Source organism: Hypanus sabinus, chromosome 3 (genome assembly GCF_030144855.1).
Source record: "Hypanus sabinus isolate sHypSab1 chromosome 3, sHypSab1.hap1, whole genome shotgun sequence".
Classification (NCBI taxonomy): Eukaryota; Metazoa; Chordata; class Chondrichthyes; order Myliobatiformes; family Dasyatidae; genus Hypanus; species Hypanus sabinus.
In genome coordinates this window covers 20,618,314-20,634,542 of record NC_082708.1, presented here as the reverse complement: position 1 = coordinate 20,634,542, position 16,229 = coordinate 20,618,314, and the positions used below count along the sequence as shown (strand labels likewise).

Below are 16,229 nucleotides of genomic sequence, written 5' to 3'. Positions count from 1 at the left end.
GGTAAGGATTGAATGCTATCACCCCTCAAAGTTTAAATCAAATTGCATAGGTGACAACAGAGCTTCGCTTCCAGATGAGTTGTATATTTGGCTTGACTGTCAAAACATGAAGGAACCATTGTGAACTCCTTCAGCTCCCAATGACCCTGTGATTTCAGTCTCTGAGGCTGATGTATAAGCATCCTTCAGGAAAGTGAACTCACAAAAAGCATCTGACCAAGACAGGGTACCTGACCAGGTACTTAAAGACCTGTGCTGATCAACTGGCTGGAGTGTTCGCCAAGATTTTTAACCTTTTGCAGTCTCTGGTATCCACCTGCTTCAAGCAGGCTTCAATTATACAGGTGTCTATGAAGAGCATGGTAACCTGCCTCTAGTAGCATGTACATCCTCAGTGATGAAGTGTTTTGAGAGGATGATGGTGATGATGAAATATATCAACTCCTGATTTTGAAGAGTTTTGGATCTGCTCCAATCTGCCTACCAGTGCACAGGTCCACAGCAGATGTCATCTCATTAGTTCTTCACTCAAACCTGGAACATTTGGACAACAAAGATGCATAGATCAGGATATTCTTCATTGACAGTTCTGCATTCAATACTGTCATCCCCTCAAAGCTAATCAGTAGTCTTGAAGACTTTGGCTGCAATACCTTAATTGCAATTGAATCCTCTATTTTCATACTTGCAGGCCCTGGTCAGTTCGGATTGGCAACCTCTCTACAATCTCAATCACAAAGTTGTGTGTTTAGCCCCTGCTCTATTTGCTTTATACTTGCCACTGTGTGGCTGCCATATTCAAATTGGTGACAACACCACTATTGTAGGCTGAATCAAAGGTGGTGACGAATCAGCATATAGGAGGGAGATTGGAAAATCTGAGTGAGTGGCGGTATAAATACAACCTCTTATTCAATATAAACAAGACCAAAGAGCTGATTATTGATTTCAGGAGGAGGAAACCAGAGGTCCATGAGTCAACTGTTATCAGAGGTGGAGACAGACCACAACTTTAAATTCCTCTTTCCTCATTTTGGAGGACCTCCCCGGGCCCTGCACTTGAGTGCATTGACAATGAAAGCACAGCAGTGCCCCTTCTTCTTTAGGAGTTTGTGAAGATTTGGCATGACATCTAAAACTTTGAAAAACTTCTGTAATTTAATAATTGATTCTATTATGGATTTATTGAGTATGCCTGCAGGAAAATTAATCTCATGGTTGTGTATGGTAACATATGTAGACTTTGATAAGAAATTTACTTTGAATGTTATTCTCAGATGACTTGCACCTTTGCAATCCATCTGCAGATCCTCAGATAATGAAATAATATGCAGTCAAGAATGCATATTAAGGAGTCCCAATGAAGAGTCTCAGCCCAAAATGTCAATGGTTCCCTTCTATAGATGCTCCCTAACTTGCTGAGTTCCTCCAGCATTTTGTGTATGTTGCTATAGTTAAGGCTGACTGACTTCCAATCAATTTCTATGGGTTCTGAATTGGCTGATGAGGATGATATGAGATCAGACTGTGCCACAGATGGACAAGAGATGCTTCATGGACTCACTGGGTAGTATGGGAAGTGGTGCATTCTTAATACTCTTTGTACTGGGGTTTTGTATGCTCCCAGCAAAGGAGTTCTGCTCTGTGATGTGATGAATTGCTCTTATCTCTTTTTAGTGAAGATAGACTTGATGTTTTCCTTAAGTTAAAGACATATTCAGGGAAGCTTTGAGATGTTCCATGAATTGTTTCCTCTTTCCGTCCACCTGTTAATATTTGTGTGATTGAGTGGTGGCTTTGGCCATCTGATGTTGTGCATGTGAATGATTGCCCTGCCCTTTTTAAGTTTAATTAAAACGCCTGTTGTAAATGTTGACCTGCTCCGTGACCACTGACATTGGTTGACTTATTCGGGAATGGATTTGGATGATTTTGCAGACATGGCACTATGGTACCTCAGTGCTTTGTAATGATTTCTGTAGATATAGCACATGTCCCAGAAGTCTACAGATCATGGCTATACAATAGACATGAGCATATTAAGGTGGCTTTGAGGAATGGTCCAATATCGTTTTCTTCAAGTAACAAACGATTGTGCACAAAGATCGTGATAGTGCTCTGTAAATGATTTAAATTTAATCATTGCCAGTTTATTGATGGGTCCATTTGTTCCAGGAGTTGTTCCATGGACTCTTTTTGGCTTGTGTTTTGCTGAAAGGTTTGGTTATAAAAGGACAGTTGCTTTGTAGGTGTTTAGTATAAAGCCTATTTTGGTTTGTTTCAGTGAGGAGTTGACAATAACTGAGCTCTGCCTCTAAATATGGATTATATGCAGGCATAATTTCCACATTGCATCTTTAACTGACATTGGAATGACTTTGATTCTTGGGTAAAGGCAGTGCAGGTTGAATAGTTTCCAATTTGTTCTATTAATTCCTTTTCAGTAGGGAGCTTAATGGAAGAGAGGTGCAGTATTGAGACAGGAGGAATACAGAGAAGTATTAGGGTGATGATCAGTTTTGACTTCATCAAAATGTTTTTAACCTGAGGGCTCTGACTTCCTTTTTATTGTTGACAAGCATCCTTCTCGTCTTGGTTCTGAGCAAAGTGGGCATTTGGGATTGTGCAATAGGTGGTCTTGCTAGCTTTGAAGGATCTGAAGGTCATTCAGAAATTAATTGATAAACATCTCTTGCATGAATCAAGAATGTTTAATGTCATTTCCAGTACATAAGTGTAAAGGAGAATGAAATTGTTACTCCAGTTGCTCTTTATCTAATGCAGCACAAAACCACGAAGAAAAAAAAAGCAGTAATAAATTTTTAAAAAGCACAAGTGTAAATAAGATCGCTTATATATAGTATGTCCACAAAGTGATGTACATAAGGTGACTGACAAGAAATAATAGGGTTGTGGTGGTTATGGGGGATGGAGGTACTGATCAGCCTCCAATCAGTAATTGTTTTGAGTCTGGTGGTGCTGGTGTGGATGCTACATGTCCCATACCTGGTGAGGAGGCTAAACAACTACCTTAGGCAATTTGTTGGGTTTGAGGACTGTGCTACCTTGTGAGGTATAGAGTATGTGGAAGCTTTCACAGAAAAGAATAAGTCTGCAGGATGAACAACGGAACACCAAAACTTCGGCCCACTGAGTTTGGATCAACTATTAACCACTCATTTATGCTAATCCTACCCCAGTCCTATTTGATATGGCCTCTGTTCTGGCATCTTTATGTATGTCTTCGTTGACAGGTAGACTGGTGCCGGTGATGCATTGAGCAGTTTTGACTACCCATTGTAGAGCCTTTATGTCTGCCGCAGTGCAGTTTCTGTACTATGTTGGGATGCTCACTACTGTGCATCTGTAGAATGGTGTGAGTATGAATGTGCATAGTCCAGCTCTCTTCGGCCTCAGAAAGTAGTAGTATTGTGTTGTAGGACCTTAAGAAGTTGTATGAGATGTACACTCCGAGGAGTTTGAAACTGCTCAGTTTCCATTGCTGTGCTGTTGGTGTAAAGAGTGGTGCACGTTTTCCTGAAGTTGATAACCACCTCCATTGTCTTGTTGACATTAAGGAAGAGGTTATTTGCCTGACACCAAGCTTTGAGGTCTTCCATCTCCTCTCAGTAGGCTGTCTCATTGTTGTTGGTGATGAGCCCCACTATTGTCTACAGTGCACACTGTTGTTAGCACACTGTGGCTACGCTGTGTAGTTGCCCCAGGTTGAACAGCTTCCCCATTGTTTTGAAGACTGCAGCAAAAAGCTATTGAAGTGTTGAGCAATGATGCAGCCTTGGCAAATGCAAGATGTAATGTTAAACAAAGTGTCTACAAAAGAATAAATCTCAGTGAATAAAGGTGATTCACACCCACAGGCTGGTCTCCAGAGGCTAGTCAGTTCCCTGGGACATGCTTGCCAAGAGTTTGGCCTCACCATCAGTCTGAAGAAGACCGAGATCATGGGCCAGGATGTCAGCAAAGCATCGGTGACCACACCCTGCAAGCAGTAGATGAATTCACCTACCTAGGATCGACAGTCTTCAGCAACCTGTCCCTTGTCAGAGCTCAACAGGCAAATAGGGAAAGCCGCTGCTGCTATGGCCAAGCTGTCAAAGAGTGTAGAAAACCAAGCTCACCCGAGCCACCAAGATTGCAGTGTACAGAGCCTGCATGCTGAGTACTCTTCCCTATGGCAGTGAGAGTTGGACAACATACACGTGCCAAGAGCACAGCCTCAACAGCTTCTACCTACGGTGCTCGTGTCAGATCCTGGGCATTTCCTGGAAAGACTGCGTACCAAACAAGGATGTCCTCGACCAGGCCAGCATGCCAAGCATGTATGTCCTTCTCACACAGTGATGACTACACTGGCTTGGCCACATCTACTGCATGCAGGATGGCCACATTCCCAAGGACATCCTATATGGAGAACTCGCTGCAAGATCCCGGCCCATAGGGTGCTCACTGCTATGTTACAGGGACGTTTGTAAATGTGACCTGATGTCTGCTAATATCGGGGTGGAGTTGACACTTGGGAAGAGACAGCTGCAAAGCGCTGCACCAGGTGACAGGCTGTACGTACAGGCATTACCAATGCAGAGGAAAAACGAACTCGACTGTGGTCAGACAGAAGAGAGAGAAGGAAAGCTTTTGCAGTGACTACCCAGCCACAGCCATCAGCCTTTGTGTGCAGCAGCTGTGCCAAGGACTGCTGCTCAAGAATCGGCTTATTTAGCCACAGCCAATGCTGTTCCACACCTAACTGAGTCCTAAACCGGGCACATGCATTGTCTACTTAGACGGAGCCATTAAATTAATTTACTTACTGTGGACATTCTGTGCCTTTTGTTTGTAGCGGGTAGTCAGATTGTCTGAGGACATGCCTTTTGTAGGGCGTTGATCTTTAATATTCATTATCTTGCACTGTTTGGTGGTATTCTGATAGAGATGGCAATAGATTAGCAAGTGATCAATACCAATAATCTTCAACACAAAGTACACTGCAGATGCTATGGTTAAATCAACACGTATAACAAGCTGGAGGAACTCAGCAAGTTGGGCAGCATCTTTGGAAACAAGCAGTCAAAGTTTCGGCCCTATCCTGATGAAGGGTCTTGGCCCGAAACGTTGACTGCTTGTTTCCACGGATGCTGCCCAACCTGCTGAGTTCCTCCAGCTTGTTGTATGTACCAATAATCTTCACTACCTGTCCTGACCAGGATGATGTGGACATCCCAGGAGGTTTTTGCTCAGGTGATGGTTGAACAGCTGCCAGTGCCTGAATTGGGCATATTGCTGCAATGCTTTCCTTGTACCAATGTCTCTGACAGGATGTTGGGGTTCACTTTCCTTGCCCCTTCCATTGCCTATGATGCCTTTGCAGAATTTCACTGGTTCTCAGCATTGATGACATCTTCAAAAGGCAATGCCTCAAAAAGGCTGCATTCATCATTAAAGACCCCCATCAACCAGGACATGACCTCTTCTCATTGCTGCAATCAAGAAGGTACAAGAGCATAACGACAGTGTTTTAGGAACATCTTCCACTCTGCCATCAAAGGTTCATTTTATTGTCAAAGTACGCATGAACGATCCAACTTTGATATTCATCTTCTCCAGATAGCCATGAAGTACAGAAGAACCATGGGATTTTGTTGAAAAACATTAACTCTCTCCTCTCCCCCTCCACCCCCAAATGGCAGTTGGAACATCAAATCCCCAACCCCCTCCCTCACAGGAAATCAACAGTGACAATAGTGTCAAATTCCAAACCTCTCACTTGTGGTGGTGGTGGGGGGTGTAACAATAGCATCAGAACCTCCAGACCTCTTCCTTGCAGAAAAGGATAGTGACAATAGCATCAGACCCCCTCCTTCGTAGAAAAGGACAGCAACAATAGCATCAAATCCCCCAATCCCCTCTCTCGCACACAAAACAACTAATAGATTGTCCACACAGGAAAAACACCTGACCCCAATTCCTCCCTCACAAAAGGTAATATATCACCCACTTGTCAATCAGCAACAAGAAAACACAAAAAACAAAAGGAAACCAATATAAAGAATAGTCCAGTAATCAAGTAAGTCTCGGGTTACCGAAAACTTGTCAGCATTGGAGGAGAGTGACTGCCATGCCAGGTCCAAGTGCCGCTGACCAGTTTTCTAGTTACTGAGCTATAAAAGTGGAGTAATGGTTAGATCCCTCTCAACTGGAATGGTCCTAGTGTCCTGTGTGTCTAGGCTGAGGAGCAGAAGTTTAGGTGTGGGACTTCTATTGCTGTGAGCCATCTGAAACAAACCAGCTATCATGTGAGCTCAACAGTGCAAAGGCTTGGTCCAATAGCAATGGCATACAAGACAACTATGGACGGCATGAACATGGATGCCTATTGGCATGCAACTGTTTAAGGGTGAGTTTAGGCTTGGAGGACTTTGCATATTGCTTCCTCGTTGTCCTCTCGCTAACCCTTTTCATTGTTGATCCTAGCTGAATCTTCTTTCCCAGCACTTACCTTCCTAAGTTCTCATAGTCGTCATCTCCCATCCACTTTTCTTTTACCCTTCAGCTTTGCCTACCCCTCTATGCTCTCTGCCCCTTTATGCTAGAGAGTGTAATGGAAAGGAAAAAATATACATGGGGATAGGCACTTTAGGGCCTTCCCTTCCATTGCTTTGTGCTCTGTATCTATAGCAGATGACTGTGATACTCCGGCAGTAGAATTCTTTCTCTATCTGGGAAATTACATGTGTGGACCTATCTCACTAACCACTGAGTACTAGGAGATTGATCTGTAAGTAGCCGAAGATTCTCTCAAGGTTTATTAGGAAAGGTTTGGGCATTGTGACCAGGCTACAGGCTTTGAATGATTTGTTTGCTATGACTGGGTGGATTTGAGAAGCAGAGGTAGTCACAAAAGTGGGGGCGGGGGGGCAAAATGAGAGATAAACAGACACATCGAGGAAGAAAGGAGTGGGATATGTTCAGGTGGGGGTTGTGCTAAGAGTGACTGAGGGGAAAGAGAACAGTCAATGATATGGTAGAAGTAGGCAGCCTGAAGGGGTTCAGTAGTCACTTTCACTGAATCCCAAACTATCAATATCCTGGAGGTCCTCATTGACAAAAAGTAAACTGAACCACAAATGCTTTAGCTGCTGAGGAAGTCAGAGACAGAAATTCACTGGCCTGTGACTTTCACCATTTAAATTTATTGGCTCATATGGTGAGGATGTCATTGGCAAGGTTTGCATTTAAAAGTAAAGAGCCTAGTGGAGGAAAAACTGAGAATCTCTACAAACTGATTATCAGGTTTATTACAGTATCAAGGAAGAAGAAAAATGGCAGAGTAAGTGAACAATAGGAGAGAATCCCCTTAGAGTAGGATGAGGGGAGATTTGATTAGAGGTATATACAAAATTGAGGGGTATAGATTGGGGGGAGGGGAAGCAGTCTTTTTTTTCACTGACGGGTGAGACTAGAACTAGAAGTCATGGTTTAAGGGTGAAAAGTTAAATGTTTAAGGGGAACATGAGAGGAAACTTCATTCAAGGTGTTGAGAGTATAGAACCAGCTACTGGCGGAAGTGATGGATGCGGGTTCAATTTCATCATTTTAAGAGATATTTGGATAGGTACAGTGGTATGCAAAAGTTTGGGCACCCCTAGTCAAAATTTCTGTTACTGTGAATAGTTAAGTGAGTAGAAGATGAACTGATCTCCAAAAGTCATAAAGTTAAAGGTGAAACATTCTTTTCAACATTTTAAGCGAGATTAGTGTATTTTTGTTTTGTACAATTTTAGAGTGGGGGAGGGGAAGGAAAGGAGCACCATGCAAAAGTTTGTGCACCCCAAGAGATTTGAGCTCTGATATATTTTACCAAGGTCTCCAATCTTAACTAGCATGTTGGGGTTATGGCTTGTTCATAGTCATTGTTAGGAAAGGCCAGTGATGCAAAGCTTTAGAAATACCCTGACTCCTCAAACCTTGTCCCAACAATCAGCAGCCATGGGCTCCTAAGTAGCTGCCTAGCACTCTAAAAATTAAAATAAATGATGCCCACAAAGCAGGAGAAGGCTATAAGATAGCAAAGTGTTTTCAGGTAGCCGTTTCCTCAGTTCATAATGTAACTAAGAAATGGCAGTTAACAGGAAAGGTGGAGGACAAGTTGAAGTCTGGAAGACCAAGAAAACTTTGAGAGAACTGCTCGTAGGATTGCTAGAAAGTCAAATCAAAACCCCCGTTTGACTGCAAAAGACCTTCAGGAAGATTTTAGCAGACTCTGGGGTGGTGGTGCACTGTTCTACTGTGCAGTGACACCTGCACAAATATGACCTTCATGGAGGAGTCATCAGAAGAAAGTCTTTCCTGCGTCCTCACCACAAAATTCAGTGTTAGAAGTTTGCAAAGGAACATCTAAAACAAGCCTGATGTATTTTGGAAACAAGTCATGTGGATTGATGAAGTTAAAATCGAACTCTTTGGCTGCAATGAGCAAAGGTATGTTTGGAGAAAAAAGGGTGTAGAATTTCATGAAAAAAATACCTCTCCAACTGTTAAGCATGGGGGTGGATCAATCATGTGTTGCAGCCAGTGGCACGGGGAACATTTCACTGGTAGAGGGAAGAATGAATTCAATTAAGTACCAGCAAATTCTGGAAGCAAACATCACACCATCTTTTAAAAAAAGCTTGAAGATAGAAGAGGATGGCTTCTACAACAGGATAATAATCCTAAACACACCTCAAAATTCACAATGGAATACCTCGAGAGGTGCAGCTGAAGGTTTTGCCTTGGCCGTCACAGTCCCCCGACCTAAACGTCATCGAAAATCTGTGGATGGACTTCAGAAGAGCAGTGCATGCAAGGCGGCCCAAGAATCTCACAGAACAAGAAGCGTTTTGCAAGGAAGAATGGGCAAAAATCCCCCAGACAAGAACTGAAAGACTGTTAGCAGGCTACAGAAAGTGTTTACAAGCTGTGATACTTGCCAAAGGGGGTGTTACTAAGTACTGACCATGCAGGGTGCCCAAACTTTTGCTTCAAGCTCTTTCTCTTTTTTGTGATTTTGAAACTGTAAAAGATGGAAATAAATACGTAATCTTAAAATATTAAAGAAATGTGTCATCTTTAACTTTATTCCTTTTGGAAATCAGGTAATCTTTTACTCGCTTACCTATTTACAGTAACAGAAATTTTGGCTGGGGTGCCTAAACTTTTGCATGCCACTGTACATAGATGGGGAGGGGTATGGAGGGTTATACAGGTTTCCCCCGCTATCTGAAGGTAAAGCGTTCCTATGAAATGGTTCGTGAGTCAGAATGTCCTAAAGTGAAGAAGCAATTACCATTTACTTATATGGGGGAAAAATTGTGAGCATTCGCAGATCCAAAAAAACCCACCAAATCATGCCAATAACACAAGATCCAAGATAATAGTAATATATAGTAAAAGCAGGAATGATCTGATAAATACACAGCCTATATGAAGTAGGAATACTTTTCTGCAGTCATTGTAGCACTGTCCACAGAAGTGAAAATCTCACTTGAGCGCTGTCGGCAGCACTCAGGGCAAAAACACTCGGTGCAAGTGCTCTTGGCAGAAGCACTCTTTCCAGTAACCTTTAAGCTATGAAGCTGCCAAATCATACTAAATAACATGTAAAAATGCATAGCCTATATAAAGTAGAAATGTATATGCTGTGTAGTTTCACTTATCGGAATCAGGAAGACTGGGAGCATGCTGATAATGGTGTGTTAGGCTGAGTCGGAGGTTGGGATGGTGGGAGACTGGGGTGGCATCTCGTCTGTTTCCATCAGGACAGGCAGGTCATCTATGTATGTCTGCCTGCCTCAATGTCGAGGTTCATCGTCTGCTGTGGCTGATGTGGAAGGATTGAAAAACGACAGTATGCTTGACTGCTTAGCCTCGCGCATTTTCCTATCATACAGTTCTTTGTAAGCACTCAAACCATCCTGCAAATATGCCCTAAACCTATGTACCCTTTCAAAATTAGTCATACTTTTCTGCAATCATTGCAGCGTTGTCAATCACAGTGAAAATCTCACGCAATTGCTTCACATTTCAGTTCCTGGACGACTTCACTTTCGGGCCGTTCGCTACTGCGTTCGGTTTCAATTGTTATCCTTTCCTCTTCATCAGCTCTTCGTCTGACAGTTCTTGGTCATGGGATGCCAAAACCTCTTCAGCAACATCTTCGTCAACTTCCACAAACCCAGCCTCCTTAGCCAAACTCACTATATCCTTACTTCATTCACCACGATTGAGACGCTTAATTAAGTCTAGTTTTACGCTAAATGTAACACCCTTGCGCGCTCTTTTAGGCTTTTCCGATACCTTATAACTCATCGTGCTAATGGATGCACTACCTTTTTTCGTAACAGTGAAAACACCTTCTGTTAGCGAAAACAGGTGACTAATGTAGGTCTTTTGTAACAGCGAGGTGTCATAAAACGAATGTTTGAAAAAAGGCGGACACCTGTAGTCCAAGTGCAGATCAATAGGACCAGGGAGACTAATAGTTAGTACGTAATAGTTGGTCTGAAGGGTCTGCTTCTGTGTTGAAGTATTCTATTACCATAATTATATTTTGTCTCTATTTACAAGGATGAAATTAAACTTGCTGCATATACTAGAGAATCAAGTTTCTTGTGAAAATGAGGAATTCAACAAACTGATTACTGGTCCAAAAGAAGATCACTGAAATTAGCTTGATAAGCCAGGTCATTTCTGAGATACTATGCTGCATTATTGTTTGTTTGTTTTTTGCCTAGATTGTTAAATTGCTAATTTGGTTTCACATGATATGGGCATAAGGAAGTAAACGGAACTTTCAAAAGCACAGATTAGGTCTCGGCTGTATTCAATACTGTGCATTGCACGTTTGAAAGGAAGTTGGGGATGAGGCACCCATCCATTTATTGGAATGGTGTCATGGACTAGGGTCTTCATTTAGCTGTAAAAAAAAAAATTAGCAAAACCAGAATCATCCTCCTCAGAGGATAAGATAACAGGCCAATTTAATAGAAGTGTTCAAAATCAAGTCAGTGAGATCTTGAGAACATATCTTTGCCATTTTTGGAAAGATGCCAGAGGTGAAATGAGGATAATTTTGTTTTTGTACGTTAAGTTCTTGCTTAATGCACTCTCTGAAAGGCTGTTGGAAACGGATTCAGTATTGGCTTTCAAAGAAGAACTAGAAAGATGAGTAGGCTATTCAGCTATTCAAGTTTTTAAAAGATCATTTTTGTGCTATTTGTCATTTACACTTTTTTGTAACTTAATTATTTTATGTCTTGTACTGCACTGTTGACACCAAACAAATATATCAGTGATAATAAATCTGATTAATTCTACTCATTTGGTTCTGGTATAGCTAATCTATATCCTTAACCTAATACCTTGTTTTGAAAAGTGGAAGAGGAAAAAGGCCATGGAGAAAAAGCAATGGAGTGGGACTGATTGGAACATTCTATTAATGGGCATAATGAACTTCCATCTGTTGTAATAATCCATGACTCTTTGTAAAGTAACAGGCATTCAAATTCTCTCTTGTAATTGATTTTTCTTACACTTTGTTTGCCATCATCAAACCCATTTATGTTCATGGTTTTGTCGGAATCTTAATTATACTGAATACAACCTGCTTTATCACTTGTTTTTAAATATGGCGGTTGTTAAGCTTTTGGTAAAGACTAACCATACATGTGATTAATTTGCTTATTAAAAATGTGACAAATGGAAAGGAGTGCAGTTATAGATTTTTATCCTAATGTTTTGGACTGTTCATGGGAGTTGATCTTTGGCTGCTTTAGCATTATATAGAATGACATAACAGGGTTTTTAAAAAAGATAAGAAGTTTTTGTTTCATAACGCTTCAGTGTTTTTTCCTTGCATTGAATGGTACAGATGTATACCAAGTAACCCGTTCTGGAGACTTTATTGTGAATTGTTTATTTGTGAATGTGAGGTGATCTTTCTATGGGCTTAGTTGCCATAGCAGTAGTTTTCTCTGTGTTAGCAATGTGATTGTGGTGGTATGAAAAATAGTTATAATATTTGAGATATTGATTTGGTACCCATATAGCTTTTGCCATTCTGACTATGTCATAAGAATTAGTTATATCTTCCATGTCTATCTACAAAGGTCAAACTAACCTCTCCAACATGGCTCTTGCTTTGTAAAATACCTTTTTTCCTCTCTCTCTCTTTCTCTCCATGAAAACTATAGTTTTGTTTACTGTCTGCAAGATTTAATGGGCAAAGCATTGTTTTCTGAAATCAAAGGGTGTTGCCTAATTATTAAAGAATTGGCTTCATTCCTTTGGCAAATCATTGTGATTATTAAGCAAGATTCAGTGCTGAAGCTTTGCAAGTTTATAGTTGGGGGCTAGATCTTCATGCTTTTATTGTTCTGAGAATAGAGGATGTTGGAAAGCGGTGTCTGACTCTTGAGTGTTTACTCTGCCAGTTTTCTGAAGAGCCTAGTAACACAGAAAATACTGGAGAAACTGAGCAGGTCAGGTAGCAACTATGGAAAGGAATTAAGCAACTGATATTTCGGCCTGTGACCCTTCATTGGGAAAGGAAGGGTTAAGAAGCCAGAATAAGGTGGTGGGTGGAGGGGAAGGAGTACAATCTGACAGGTGATAGGGAAAGGTAGTAGGAGCTGAAGTGAGAACAAGTTTTGTGTAGGTAAAATGCAAGGTAATTTAAACCTGGTCATTGTAGTTTCCTGCTAAAGGAGTTAGGAAACCAACATTGTTCTCTATTTATTTATTTATTTTGTTTGTTTTGTTTGCATATTACTGAGAAAGAATATATGTATAATGATTCTATGAAGAGAACCTGAAGGCGTTGATGTCATTTTCATGTCATACTGAACATGGAAGTTTTCTACAGCAAGCAAGGAAACATTTAGCTTTCAAGTAATATTTTTCTGTTTATTAAACTTGTGTTCTTAGGATGTAAATTTTTATAAATGTAAGTCATTATCAGTAGGATTCTGTATACAGTGGATTCTGGTTAATTGGGACACATCGGGACCAATACATTTTGGCCCCATTAAGCAGTCCCAATTAGCAAAAGTTTCATGGGAATAGTTAATTGAGTAGCAAACTATGTACTTAAATGAAATATAGAACATTACTAATACTATTGCAGTACTATAAGACGATTAGTTCATAATAGTTATTGACGGAGAAGTAATCCAGTATATATGGCCATGTTGCTTTGATTATAAATGAGCAAAATCAGCGCAGACACATGCAGAGATATTGGACTGCCTTCATGCAGTGCTTTTGACAATTACATCCTCGGTCTTAATTTTCATTGTATCATTTAAGATGATTGTCGATACCTTAATTCTTTGTAGTTTCTAACTTGCTGAAGTAGTGAAATAGTGTCATTTTCACTCCTAGCTGTTTCTAGCATCGCCAAGAATTAATGCTTGAAACTGCAGTGAGCAAAACCATTCTGAATTGACCTGCTGCTTGCTTCTTGTCAAATATCAGTGACAAAAATCACAGCATTTTGAACACAAACACATACAACTGACTGTGTAAAAAGTGTTCGTTCTAAGCATGGTGTAGTGTCTAATGACTGCACCAGTGCACTCAACTACTGCTAGTTAGAAACTGTTTGCAGCAGTCCCCTGTCCCAGTTAAGTGGCCCAATAAATAAAGGCAATGCTGGCTACTTTCTCTATTTTTGTTCATTAAAAGTTAATCAGATTGCGACTGTCCCAATGAACTGCAGACCAGTGAAATAGATCTGGTCAAATCAGAGTATATCCCTATTGAACAAAATAAATTACCAAGTTCTTGTCACCTGTTTAACAACTATGTTTGATTGCTGCTTGGCGATACTATGGGATACTACATGTTTGCGAGGTCAATAATGTTAGGGGAAATACTTATTTGACTAAATTTTGTATATATGTTGATGCCATTTTTAAAATACTTAGAACTATTTCAATATATCTAACTGGGATGTTTCATTGTTTTGATGGATGTGTAAGGTGCAGCCATGTTAATGATTCTGAAGTCAGAGTCCAGAATGGGGGAATAATGGTAAATTTCCTCCCCTCATCATTGAACTAGATAAGTTCTTAAAACAATCTAGAAATTTAGTGTTCTTCACTGATTGTTGCACTGCCACCATATCCTGTTTTTTTTCCCACAATTTATGGTTAAACATCAACACACCATTTTTCCCAGCATTATTGGATGCATTTGTTCATCATCTCTGTGAAATATGAATTATCTTGGCACCCTCTCTTGCACACGAGTGCACACAACCATAGTTTAGATTAAAATCATGATTATGCATATGGTTCAAATAATATCTTATAAATCTACATGAATAAATATTCCTTGAACTGTCTGTTCCCTAGAGAGAATTATCAGTGATGTTGTCCCCATAGTTTAAGAAAAATCTTAATTAGCAATTAAGCTCCTTCCTTGATATTATAAATATTGTACAAACCATTCCAGATGTGATTATACTTGCAATTTGTATGTAATCACTTTTCTCATTTCACAGCTCCCATTACTATGATTATACATATTTTTTGAGCTTCCTATCAGTGCAATGAAGTTGTCTTGTGATTTATTATCCTGGCTAGAGCCAATTAATTTTTAATCTGAAAGCTAAACTTCTATTCCGTATGCACCTTTTTAACTGGGTACATCTCTTTTGTGTTGTCTCTTTTCCTGCTCTCTGTTTTAAACACTGACCCATTTTAGTGTAACTTGCAAGTTTAATAGACTACCACATTATAAAAGCAAAACTTTTGCATCTAGCTGTGTCAGAAGATTGGAAATACCAGAGTTGATGGCTTGCAAACCCTAATTTTGGATGGGTATGAGGAGTGGCACTGTCTGGATACCTGCAATAACAAATTTGTTTACTTTTGAGTTGCTCATTGTGCAAAGCTCATGTGCAAGCCTGAGACACTAGCCTGCTACAAAAAACTGCAGAATGCTGATCATAGTGATTTAAAAAAAAATAGGGTTATTTTGGCCATCTTTATTTTAAAGTTATTATTCAACTGGTGGAGAAATATAATCTGTTTTTACACACTTATGCACAGCAACCTTTAATTTGCTAGTGAAAGTGAACTATTTAGATCAAATATGCAATATTTTGTCTCATAGAATTCCAAATATTGAATGCAGTCTATTAGGTGGTGCTAATAGTCCCTTACCATTGCCCAAATGAAAGTGGAAGTGAGAATTTAAAACAAGTTATGATATCTAAAACTGACAAACTTCTATAGAAGTGCAGAGGAGAGTATATTGACTGGCTGCATCACAGCCTGGTGTGGAAACACTAATGAATGGAAATACTACAAGATGTAGTGGATATGGCCCTGTGCATCACAGGTAAAGCCTTCCCAACTATTGAGCATATCTAATTGAAATGCTCTTGCAAGGAAGCAGCGTCCAACATCAGGAGCCCCAACTACCCAGGACATGCTGTCCTCTTGCTGCTGCCGTCAGGAAGAAGTTACAAGAGCCTCACGACTCGCCACCAGGTTCAGGAACTGTGATTACCCCTCAACCATCAGGCTCTTGAGCCAGAGGGGATAACTTCACTCAATTTCGCTTGCCCCATCAATGAAGTGGTCCAACAACTAATGGACTCACTTTCAAAAACTCTTCATCTCTTGTTCTTTATTGCTTATTATTGTTTTGTATTTGCACAGGTTGTCTCGTGCACTCTGATTGTATGCCCTAGTTGGGCGGTCTTTCATTGATTCTGTTGTGGTTGTTCTATAGATTTGAGTATGCCCACATGAAAATGAATCTCGGGGTTGTATATGACATGTATGTACTTTGATAATTTACTTAGAACTTTGAACTCTTGACTCATTATCTAATTTTAATATGGTCAATCAGTCTACTTGTCCAGTTGGATATACTCATACTGTATTTAATTGGAGTCAGCAAATTATTGGTAATTTTTCTCTAGCTAGTCCCATTCTGTTGCCTCCTGGTATTTAAATCAACTATATTTGGCTCCCTCCTATTTCTCATTTACATTGCTGCTAGTTAGCAAGGACATCAGAGGGTTTCCATTTGTATGTAAATAACATAGATATGGGGCAAGAAAATGTGTTTAGGTGCATGGCACATTTATTGGGACCACCATCTGTATAGACTAATATATAATATTACACTGTCAGATATAAAGGGTTAACCCAACATTC

General features: G+C 40.2%; 1 protein-coding gene across 1 annotated transcript in view; it reads left to right on the top strand.

The window, feature by feature from the left end:
* Positions 1-16,229, top strand: part of jade3 (jade family PHD finger 3) — a 52,510-nt gene that overhangs the window by 3,599 nt on the left and 32,682 nt on the right. The window lies entirely within an intron of this gene.